This window comes from Camelus bactrianus, chromosome 12 (assembly GCF_048773025.1).
Source record: "Camelus bactrianus isolate YW-2024 breed Bactrian camel chromosome 12, ASM4877302v1, whole genome shotgun sequence".
Lineage (NCBI taxonomy): Eukaryota > Metazoa > Chordata > Mammalia > Artiodactyla > Camelidae > Camelus > Camelus bactrianus.
The window spans coordinates 48,311,756-48,324,513 of record NC_133550.1 but is presented as its reverse complement, the minus strand read 5'-3'; the positions used below and the strand labels follow the sequence as shown (position 1 = coordinate 48,324,513).

Sequence of the window (12,758 nt, the reverse complement as noted above, 5' to 3'; positions counted from 1 at the left end):
TGTCGAGAATAACAAGCATCCTCTTCGCAAGCAATAGTTCTTTTATGTGCATCTGTGGTAGAGAAAAGGAATGAGTTGCCCCATGGTTTATGGTTTCATTTTAGTAACTCAAAAAAAAAAAAAATAGAGAGACTGTGTATAAGTAAGTTATTAAATATAAATAACTATAGCATATTTCTTTCCAGTGTTTGTGCTCATCACTTTCTAATAGAGTTAATGATTTAACATATGCTGTTTAGTTGAATTTTATCATAGAAGCCACTTTTTTTTTTAACAACAACAAAAAATCAATTCTTAAATTGATACTTTATTTTAAACTGCCTCTCGTAGAGATAAACGCAGGGAAAGGGTACAGCACTTCAGTCCAGCAAGCACTTACTATGCAACCACTGGGTGCCAGCACAACTTTGGGAATTTGCCTTTAACCATAGTAAGAGAAGCAAATTTCTGTGTTTCTTTTTTTCAATCTACTTGGATATTCTCAGGCTGTTTGAATTTTTTAAAAATCTTTATGCTCAGCATAGAAGTAGAGGAAAAGGTCAAACAATCTGCATACTTAACTGTGTTCAGAGCCTGGTTCTTATTTCTTCTCTGCCTGGAAGTGGAAAAATAGACAAATCCATTTTATTATTTAAAGAAAAACCATAAAGATGATTTTGTGATCAAAATACCCATTTGGAAACACCATTTTTGGTATTCCTAAAGGCAGGAACCATATATTAGGTAAAATAGCACCATGCTAACAAAAAGGGGTCAACTGATGGTTTTTTGTGGTGCCGTTTTTATATACACAACACAACTGACAAAAGCCACCCGTCGTCAGTGGAATCACCACAAGGAGTCAGTCTGACTATTCTAATGGAAATGTCTGGGAAATCTTGAAAGTTCAAAATAAGTATAACCAGGATGTCTTTTGAAAATTAATAAACGAGTTGTGGTAGCATGAAGGAATATATTTAAATATATGAAGAACAGTCGGGAATACCTCAAAAGAATTATTATTTTTTATTTATTTATTTATTTATTTGGCAAATCTCTGACTTCTGTGCTGGCATTGTATGGGAGAATCCCTTTCCTCTCCTGATCACAGCGTCTCACACATCAGATGCAACAGTTGTTTCAGCGGGCACATCAACACAACCATTCCTGACAGGACGTACGTTAGGACAGTGAATGTAGTTGAAACTGCAGAATTTAGACAGGCAGCATACCATTGATCTGGGAATGTGGCCAGAGTATTGCAGGTAACACTTCTTTTTAGAGAAAGAGACATGTCCCTGCACCATGTCACCATCACCTCAAGTACTGTCTCTCATACTGACTCGCCATGGTTTAGGATTTTTCAGTTGTTCAAAAGTGCCTTGCACGATATAGGAACGCCATCTCCTGAAAATGTATGTTTTGCATACAGCCATTTTCATAGCTTATAAAACCAGATGTATGCAGAATACACAGGGAAAGCTAAACAACAGGACAGATAAAATTGTCGGGTTATAGTATGGTGAAAAGAATAAATAGAGTATTTTTGTTTTACAAATTAAAATTTTAAAACAGACTAGTTGATAACTGGACCACTTACAACCCTACTCAAGTGATGGGCATTTATGGAGCAGGTGCTATGCAAAGGACTGGAACGCGAAAGGAATAAAGCTGTCTTTCAGTGTTTTTACCTCAGGGGAAATCTTATAGCACGAACGGCAGAGGTGGATACGGAGCCAACAGTTGACAAGAGAACTTGCTCCATTCTCTGGAAAATATGATGATAAGAAACAGATTTCAGCTATTCCTTAAGTTTCCCCTCTACAGGACAAAGAAGCTGCCAAGAAATGAAGAGACACAGACTATGACACACATATAACCCCTCCACCTGCATCACGTCCTCACAAGTTGCAGTGTGTCTTTGATTTAAGTACAGGAGACCTACCCATGAAGTGAAATCATCTTCTCACATGAAATAGTGTATTCTGTAGAAGAATCAGGCAAAACAAATGAGTATTTCTGTGACATTCTTTAGGAAGCTGTTCAAAATACCTCTTAACATCAGTAATCAGAGGTTCACATAAGCCCTACTCTAGGATGTAGAATACCACTTTTGCCTCCACTAACAAAAACAAATAACAGCAACAACCACAGCTCAGAGAAGTTAGGGGCAAAGTTCTGTTACTCTATTTTAAATACATATTATTTTCCAGTTCTTGTGACATAAAATGGAACTTAGGGCTGCCCCTAACATTTGCGAAGCCCTAGGCAAGAGTATAAATGGAGTATAAACACATATCATCTACCTTTTAAATCAAGCAAACAGTTCTTCTCCTGTGACAAATGTACTTTCTTAGCAACAGAATTGGAAAATATGTGAAAACCTGTTTTTTCTTATGACTGAAATTTGGCAAATTGCCAGAGCTGAATGAATTTAATTATTGTTATTCATGTTGGGCATTCAGTTGATAGGCCAGTGATGTCTTGATAAGTCATAGAATAAACAACCATAATATATACATTATTTTATGTTTTCTATACAATTTATTTTCTCCCATCCATGTTTCGTCTCAGCAAACTCATTAATTATGTCTCTGAAATCAAGATTTTTGCATAATTTGTTTTCTGATAACAGTAATGATCTAAGGAACTAAATATGTAATTATATTCAAAGTATAAAAAATATGAATATATTTTCATCAAAAAAACAAATTTATGTAAAAAATATAAAGATAAATTATGTTGGTTTTGAAATAAATTATATTTCTTCTAAAATATTCATAGGGAAAATACAAAGTATAATTAGTAAATATAAATGCTTGAAATTAAAATTCTTTAAATAAATCTCATGAAAGAATTTTATAAAAATAAATCAGTTAGTAATCCTACCATTTAAGGTCCATGTAGTTGCCAGTGTAAAGAATCAGTACCACATTTTATTACTAGACCTACAAAAATAAATTTAAAAGAAATGAATTGTTCAATGTTTCATAATAGTCCAGCTGCTATGTGCAACAGTTGAGACTATCACAGTAATTTGTGAGAACGGACAGAATCATGAGTGGCAATATGTAAGCAAGCAAGGCACACTGGGACCTAAACAACGCAACAAGATTGAGGGTGATGAAAAAGCAGTTACTGTGAAACAAAAAACTCGCCCTGCTGTTGGGTGACTTCATGAGGGGACTCTCTTATCCAACATACAGAGTCCAAAGATGTTGGATGGACTGGGGCTTGATTCCAGCAGGTATGGCTATTGGAGGAGACTCAATCTGCTCAGTGGGAACACATCCAAAGGAGTCCGTAGGCATCAGGCTACACTAGAAGTCAAGAGATGGATGGAACTGTGGTTTCAAATGATACATAGCAGAACCTCCTTGAGTAGCGGGAGGGTCCAGGTAACAGAGCTCAGCCTCCATTGACAAGCCTGTCAAAGCTAGGCAGGATGTCAGAGCTCCAGCCAAGTGGGCTTAGGTGCAGGGAAAAACTCTCCATCCAGATGGGTTTTGAAATGATGAGAGAAAACCAAAACAGATGTCTGTATATATACATAGATTCAACCCACACAACCAGGGTGAGGGGGAAAGCATTGATTCAGTAGGCGAACAGTGAGGGTGACTCAGGAAGCATGTGGACCCCGGGTCCCTTCCACTTGCTGATGATGCAGTTGTATTTTCTGCCATAGTGAGAACTGTTTCTGATTTTGGTTGAGGTTGAATCTGAATGGAAAGGGCATTTGTGATTAGCATTGAATGGAGCTCAAGAAGACATGGGCGGAATAATTTTAAAATAGTGCCATGGCATGCCATATTTTTTTAAAGTGCATATGTGGCATTGTTGGGGAAATTATTTATTATGGTTTTAATCTAGAGGTCCAATATATTGGTGAAGTTTAATTTAACTATGATGACATTTTGAGCTGATTTTTATGGGTAAATTTTGAATTAAAACATTATGTAAATTTTCATTAATTTGTTTTAGGTGGATGTATATCATAAAATCAATTTTGTAAAATATTTAATATACATCTTAAGACTCTTGAAACTGCTGTTCCCTATAAGTCAATCCAGGGCCCTATGACTGCAATTATCTTAATATGAATAGTTTTTACAACAATGTTGAATAACTAAAACTGGGTACTGCCTTTTAGTATTAAGTATAAAAACTTATGTCTATTACGAAACTAAGCTGACCCATGGGTCACAAAATTTCTGAACACAAGATTTTCAAAGAAAGCCAAGGCATATTCTTTCAAATCCCGGAAAGTAATTCTAGATTACTTCACATTCTAAAGATGGCTTTCAATGCTGTCAGTAATACTGATGCTATACGAGATTTCAAAGAAAAGAGCTTTGGATTTGGAGCTTGGATTTCAAGGGACTGGTGAGGATAGTGGAATATTTGCCTGTTCTTACTGACTTTCACATTCCAAAGCCTTTTTCTTTCTATGACACAGGAGCCACTTAGATTTGGGGACTCTGCACTTTAATAGTAAGTGGCAATTAGTGAATCATAGGAAGTAGAAACTATTTTTATTGATGCTTTTCCCAAAAAGTTCCTATCTTAAATAACATTTTAGCTCCTCTGACTGGTCTGAGATAGGGAATGACCTCTCCTAGGAAACTGCTTTGGTGGAAGCTTTATTTTGCTGATATTCAGGCAAACACTTTGACTTTAACTCTAGTTTCAATTTATTTCCTATAATACAAACAACAAATCAGTCTTCCTTTACATACATGATGTATTTTGCTGAAATTATTCTACCAACAGTCATTATTGAAATAAGCATTAATACTACAGAAATATGCCATAATGTGTATTTTAAAAGTGCATTTTGTAGGGTAACTTTAAAAAACATACATAGATGAATAGTAACTTAATTCCATTAATATCTGATAATGTGAAATGGCATTACAAGAGGTACACTGCAAGTGTTCATTAATTATCACTGAAAGTTGATTTCCAGCATCACTTTCTTTCTAACCGTAGTAAAAAAACATGTAACATGAAATTTACTCTCTTAACAATTTTTAAGGGTACATATAGTATTGTTAATTACGTGTACATTATAGGACAGCAGATCTCTAAGATGTTTTCACCTTGCATGACTGAAACCCTGTATCTGGTGAATAGGAACTCCCCATCTCCCCCTCCTCCCATCCCCCAGGACCACTCACAGCATCAAGTTTGATGAATGAATCACTTTTATTTAATATTATACAGTTCCAGAGTTTTTCAAAAGTATCTATACATATTATTAAGGATTTTTTTTAAATTTTGAGTTGCTTTTACTGAATAATTGTTTCCAGAACTTTTAAACGCTTTCCAAGAATGAATGGCCAGTTTTGACTTCTTTGTTATCTGGGGTTTCTGTTATAAAAATAATTTTAAGGGTTAATTTTAGTAAGATGAAGAGATAGGAAATGTAATTAGGACATCTTTGTGTATACATTATACTCTGTAATCTCTGCATCTGGCCTCAAGGTAAAAGGCTAATTTTTCTCTATCTATAAAATAGTTTTAAAAAGTACTTCTTGATGTCTGTCTGTGCAGAGCGGCATCTCCCCCTTGGCTCTCAATACTAGATTGGGAGATAAAACTTTCAGCAGTAAGAGTTAGTCCATTATTTGCCTGAATCTTGGCTTCTTTTTCTTTAAAATTTTTTTCTTCTATTTTTTTTCAGATATAAATGACATACAGCATTGTGTATGTTTAAGGTATACAACATAATGATTTGTCTTATATATATCATGAGATGATTATTACAGTAAGTTTACTGAACATTCATCATCTATATAGATACAAAATTAAATACAAAAACAATTTTCCTTGTGATGAGAATTCTTACGATTGACTCTCTTAACAACTGTCATATATAACATACAGTGTTAATTATATTTATCATGTTCAGCATTACATCCCTAGTACTTATTTATCTTGTATCTGGAAGTTTGTATCTTTCGACTGCCTTCACCCAGATCCCCCTCCCTCCACCCTCTGTCTCCGGTAACCATAAATCTGATCTCTTTCTATGAGTTTGTTTGTTTGTGAAGTATAATTGATCTACAATACTATGTTAGTTCCCATTACATGACTTAGTAGTTTGGTATTTCTGTATGTTTCAAAATGATCACCACAATAAGTCTAGTTATCATCTTTCACCACACAAAGATACTATATAATTATTGACTATATTTCCCACAGTATGCATTTCATATCCGTGACTCATTTGGTTTGCAACTGGAAATGTGTACTTCTTAATCTCCCTCGCCTCTTTCTCTCCTCCCCCGGGTCCCTCTCCTCTAGAAACCAACTGTTTGTTTCTGAATCTATGATTCTGTTTCTGTTTTGTTATGTTTGTTCATTTGTTTCATTTTTTTTAGATTTCACATATAAGTGAAATCATACTGTATTTGTCTTTATCAGTCCAACTTATTTCACTTAGTGTAATGCCCTCTGTGTCCACCCATGTTGTTCCAAATGGCAAGATTTCATTCTTTTTTATGGCTAAGTAATATTCTATTGTGTGTGTGTATACTCACACACACCACACTTTCTTCATTCATCTGTTGATGGCACTTAGGTTGCTTCCATATCTTGGTTATTGTAAATAATGCTGCAGTGATAATGGGGGTGCGTATATCTTTTCTAATTAGTATGTTTGTTTTCTTTGAATAAATACCTAGGAATTGCTAGATAGCATGGTAGTTATATTTTTAATTTTTTGAGGAATGTTCTTACTATTTCTCATCACGTAGGCACCAATTTGCATTCCCACCAACAGTGCAGAGGGCATCCTGGCCAATATCTGTTATTTGTTGTTTTCTTGATGACAGCCATTCTGACAGGCATGAGGTGACATCTCACCATGGTTTCCATTTGCATTTCCTTGATGATTAGTGATGCTGAGCACCTTTTTATGTGCCTGTTGCCCATCTGTATATCTTCTTTGAAAAAATGTCTATTCAGAGCCTCTGCCCATGTTTTAATTAGGTCATTTGGTTTTTTTGATGTTGAGTTGTATGAGTTCTTTGTATATTTTGGATATTAGCCCCTTATTGGGTATGTCATTTGCAAGCAGACATGTGAGCTTCTTGGTGTTCTCTGCAGAAATTCACTGACACTAGTATTTCTATTTTTTATATTCCAAATTCTGCATATTCTGCCAAATTTCAGTAGCCATTTGGACTTGACTCCTTTTTTGTTTATATAAAACCTAAACATGGCTGCATTTGTATGGCTCATGCCTTTGATTCCATGATTTTATAAAAATATCAGCAGAGCAAAGATGACACTTTGAAGTCCTCCCCAAAGCTGTTCTTCATCATCTTACAAAGGGTTTAAAGAAGTCAGAATCTGAAAAAAGTCACTTTATTTTGAAGATGGCTCTCAATATTGTTAATGAGATGGACATTGTATAAAATTTAAAATGGAACAAAACAGACGTGATGTAGAATCCTGGGTTGTCACTTACTAGTTGTGCCATTTAGCACAAGTTTCTTAACATCTTTGACCCTCAGTTTTGTCATTTGTGAAAAGACAGTAATAAAACCCATCTGGTCAGACTCCTGTGAGAACTAAGTTGCATAGTGTATTTTAAATACTTAGCATAGTGCTGCTACATAGTAGAGGCTCAGTGAATACAAATGCCTTTTTCTCTCTGTCCCTACATCAGAAACCCTATATAATTTGGCAGTGGGTAAGAGAGACAGTAAGGGAGACAGGGAGGAAGGATTAGAAGAAAACAGCGTATTCAACAGGGTAAAGGCATACATGTGGACATCTGTACGCTTGGCATTTAGTTGTGCTCTTTGGGCAAAGGAATTGGCTCCTGTCCCCAGAGCCAGGTTAAAAAAAATGGGTCAACCAGGCAGTTGTCTAGTGCTTGATCCATTAGGGATACAAAAACCACAACTGAAATAAATTGGAAATATAGTGCATATTTGATTCCTTTCTGACAAGATGTAAAGATGATCGATACCTTGACTTGCAACTCAAAAATCCCTTTGGTCATTATCAACTCATCTCCACTGGGTATTTTTGTGGCCTGCTTCTGTAAGCAGGTGGCCTGGTGCAATAGCCCGGAGACAGGTCTGTAGTTCCTGTTAGCTGAAAGGTTAAAACTGACTACAGAACAGGGTATATGCTGTTTGCTGAGAACCAGTGATTTACAGCAGAAGTTTAAACACTGTAAGATGTTTCCAAAGATGTTGTCTTGTTCTGAAACCTCCCAAAAGTAAAACTGACGATAGAACAGGAACCAGGGAAAAATGAGAAATGTTATATCGATCACAGCAGCTTTGTCTATAGTAGCCAAAAGCTGGAAACAATTCAAATGCTCATCAACAGATCTGTGGATAAAAAAATTGTGGTATAGCCATACAAATAGAATATGACTCAAAGATAAAAAAAATGAACTATTAATACACACAAAAAGTGAAAGAATTTCAAAATAATTACACTTAGTGAAAGAAGGTAACTCTTACCCCTGAAAAGTATGTAGTATTATTTCCATTTATGTAAAATTCTAGGAAATGCATATCTACCCATCTATTTGACAGAAAGCAGATCAGTAGTTGCCGGCGTCACGTGTTTGCAATATAAATCAGGGGAGACACTTGGCCAAAATTACCCGAGGTAATGGATCATAACCTTCTAGCCTAGCGCTGGCATGTGATTAACTCCAGGGAAGAGGTTTAGAGGAACAAGAAGTTCCTGCCCCAGGTTCACGTTGGTGCTCAGCTTGGAATTGCTGAATTCAATGTCTTCATCATTTGTCGACTTGAATCCAAGGACCTACTCTCTGGAACTGACTGCCAAGAAAATAAATGTCTTTCCTTCAAATCTACCACTGCAGACAACCTGTTTTCTTACTAGTTTGTGTATCTCAGGGCAAGATCTTCACATGTGGGAGAGTAACTTTGTTGTTTTGTGCACCAAGATTTAAATCTTTTGGTAGGAGCAAAATATGAAAAAAATGAAAGATCAGATTGAAAAGGACAGAAAAAAAGATGAAGAAGATAAAGAGCATTTGGGAAGAAAACTATAGGATGGTGGAAGTCTATATGTAAGGCCATAAATAGGTCATTCATTTGTAATTATTAAATAAAGTATCACAAATTTTAAGATATTCATTCATTCAAATGGGCAAATTAAATCTATTGCAAAAGTTCTAAACGAATTGACTTTTGGTCAGTTATTATTGGATGACTAGGCCAAACTGCAAATAGACTTTCTAATCATTGAATAGGAATAATAACTGGATTAAATAGGCTTTACGAGGTGCAAATTTGTAGTGGGGTTTTAAACATAATATTAAGTCACTTTTATAAATGCTTTATTTAGTTTTCCAAATTTTAATTTGCATTGATACTTTCATTATTGTGTTGGAGTTTTCATTACGCTTATCCCAGTTATTTTTCTTATAGATGGTGTGGATTACCTTAGGAAAAAGTCTATGTCTGCTTTGAATACATTTATTCTTAAAAATATATGGTATATGTGTGTATTTTATGAGGGAGAATTTTTACTGCAGATTAGAGTGCAGTCTTTGCAGGTGTCTGTGCCATATTTGGGAAAAATTAGGCAAAAATGGTAGACCAAGAAAGACTTCCACAGTATTTTATCCTGAATCATCTGAGGGACAGTGGAGGAGGAAGAATGTGAATTTAATCAAGGCACCTTGGCTGCAGCCAGGAATTCTCTTTCCTGAAATAGATCCTAATGCAGACGTGGACTTTTGAATGGGAGAAGGAGCAACTAGGCTATACTGAGTAGTGGTTAAAGGTAGAATTTTGAAGTTAAAAGACATACATTCAAATGTTAGGTCCACTACTTAGAGGCTGTAAGACCACGGACAATTTCCTGAGCCTCCATTTCCTTATTTGTAAAATATGGTCGTAATGGTACCTATCTCTTATCTCCCAGGGCGATTGTGAGGGTTAGATGCAATCATGAATATAGATTTTGCTCAATCAAATGCCTAATGCCTACAAAGTGTTCAACAGCTAGTAGCTGTTTCTTAAATAAAAACAGGTGGCACGTGGGTATGGAGCTGATCAGAGCATGAGGTTCGGGACTAAAGCTTTGACCACTGCGAGGAGTAGACAACTGGTTTTGACGTGAACTCATTGCGTTGTCCAATGTGGTAGCCACTAACCAATGTCGCTATTGAAATTAAAATTAATTAAAATTAAACGCAATTTAAAATTCAGTTCTTCAGTCCCACTAGCTGTATTTTAAGTGCTCAATAGTGATGTGTAGCTGATGGCTAATACACTGGGGAGGACAGATATAAAATCACCTTTGCAGAAATTTCTACTGGACAATGCTGGCTTTAAAGGGTCCATGTTGGTCTGAACATCAAGGCAACATTCATGAAAAATTGGTTAATTTACCTAATGTCCACATCGAAACTAATCATCTTTCTACTCTTTATCATTAATTTTCCAGAATCTGAGATTTATCACAACTGTGTTACCCAAGATTCAATGCAATTCTTCAAGCTGTTCAAATATTTTTGATCACTGTTTATATCAGTACATGGGAATGCATTCAGAGGGATTCTAGGAAGGAGGCTGTCTTTGCTTTTCTTGATTGAGTTTCTGAATTCTATCATTAGCCTCAACATCTCTGCAATTATCCATATCTAGTTATTAACATGTTATTTCTACACTCCTCCCCCTCCTGCATCTCTTCATCCTCTGAATTGGAAGCTGGGAGCTTCCGAGATTCTTAAAATGATCATCGTTGTAGTAGTAGTTGGTTCTTAATAGCCCTGGGTTTGTGACAGGTGACAGGATCTCTTTCTGTGGCTGCATTGTCCTAATTATATTCCTAATGGATCACAAGTTTGGGGATAAAGCGATGTTACATATGTAATGTCCACAGGGCAGCATTTTAAGGGATGCTGGGAACCATCTAAAGGTAACATGTGTAGCCGATGCCTTTACTGTCACTAGTTAACCAAGCAGCCCGGGTGCCTCTGTCAGCTCCCTGACCCACATTTCATCCATGCTCTGCCGTTTTTCTCCCACAGGGTTATTTCCTGAGTAAAGCCCAGAGCTTATGAGTTCCGCAGCAGAGAGCTCTGTTCTGACCTCCCTAAACACGCAGTTCCACCTGCTGGGCTAGTATGCTTCTGCTTCCTAGTCAATCTGTTAAGATTTTAGCAGGAGATTTCTGGATACCTTTTCACCAAACATATGGGCGATCGTAATTACTTTGGCCTGGGACAATTTTAGAATTGAGAGAGCAAGGAAGAGGTGCAAATCTTCTGTTAATAAATAACCAAATCTGTGGGCATTTTAAAAGGCATTCTAGGCAGCAGGAGAATTTATGTGCCACATCTCACCCTTGGCACATTTTCCCAACGAACTGTTCAAAGAGAAGTTACATTAGGACAAATAGAAATGATGACCAAGACCATATGTGGAGTTTTAGTTAATATTTATGCAACACCCAAAGGGAAGATGGTATTGCACAATAAACTAAAAATGTCTTAGGCAAATAAGGAAACCTTTACCCCGAGGGACTGGCACTGCAAAGGTATGAATTATACAATAAAGGGCTGGGAATGCAGAACAAATGCCGGGTAGGTCGGGGCGACTATAAAAAAATAATTCATTGAGGAAGTGGTGAGGTAGCAGATGTGTGGAACCTACTTGGGGAAAATAAGGGCTTAGCACTTTTTTGGCCAGTCTTGTGTCTGAGGTAGAAAACTCAAGCCAGCCAGCCTGATTTCCTTCATCTGTGCAGAGCAACAGTAGCTTTAAATAGTGAGGGAAATATATATATATATATTTTTTCAGAACCCATGCAGCAATCTCCCGATGGGTAAGTACACCTTAATAAATTAAAAAGCAGTGCCCTCAGGTTTGAATTGATCTCCCAGGATAGTGATGACATTTACATCTTTAATCTGATTTTCCCACACCAAAGTTGTTCCAGGCAGGGAGAAAATGCAGGCATTGGCTGCTTGGAGAACAGTCTGAAAGAGACCAAGGCTTAATGCACTGGAAGAATAGTGAGACCCACGTTAAATTATAGTAGGAAAATTTGTTAAAAGCAACTGGATTTCTCAAACACAGCTGGATTTTCAGCCTTCCATTCATCAGGGATGGCAAGATATGCCACTTTGTGGCATTTCTCACAGTCCCCTGTGCTTCTAATTCAGAGGATTTGGGGGTGGGGAGAGGAGACAAGGAGGAGGTGGGGGAGGAGGCTAGCAAGATTTCTTTAGAACTGTTGGAGCCTTGAAAATGGAGACAGCTCTGGAAAGTGCTTACAAGCTTTTAGCAGGCTGAAGTCAAACCCCTCTCACACTTTTATGCCTCTCAGTCCTCTTCATTATTGAAGAGAGCTGTCTGGACTTCCCACCATCACTTTCCTGCAAAGCTGATGCAATCTTAAGAATTTTTAACCTACTTCCTCCCTCTCCTCCTTTGTTAATACTTCACTGTCGACCACAAATCAGTTTACCCTATTCTCTCATGATAAAAATGGGTGGATTTTCAGTTATTTTACAGTTTCTGCGAAGCACATTTCTTTATTTATTGTCAACTTTTCCCCTTCTCCCTGCCCAGATGTTTACGTAGGTATCACACAGAAAACAAGACTGAGGAGGCCCCTGCCCTCTTGGAGCTGCCATTCTGGTGAGTGCAGATACTGAAGCATACTACGAAGAAAATGATGCAGCTGATGGGACAGAGATCCACGAGGGAGGGGCTACATGATAAAATCTGGGAAAGCCCTCCTGAGGCAATGACATTCGAACTAAG

At 36.9% G+C, this 12,758-nt stretch overlaps 2 protein-coding genes across 3 annotated transcripts in view; both read left to right on the top strand.

Moving 5' to 3' along the window:
- The window catches only part of TMTC2 (transmembrane O-mannosyltransferase targeting cadherins 2), a 481,591-nt gene that overhangs the window by 109,482 nt on the left and 359,351 nt on the right, over window positions 1-12,758 (top strand). The window lies entirely within an intron of this gene.
- METTL25 (methyltransferase like 25) overlaps window positions 1-12,758 on the top strand; it is a 200,160-nt gene that overhangs the window by 185,350 nt on the left and 2,052 nt on the right. The window contains exons 13-14 of one of the 2 annotated variants that reach the window (XM_074375331.1): window positions 11,790-11,814; window positions 12,564-12,636. The gene's annotated coding sequence lies outside the window, so the exon portion shown is untranslated. Of the gene's footprint in view, window positions 1-11,789; window positions 11,815-12,563; window positions 12,637-12,758 lie in introns of those variants that run through there. The other variant, XR_012510797.1, reaches the window with a different exon arrangement.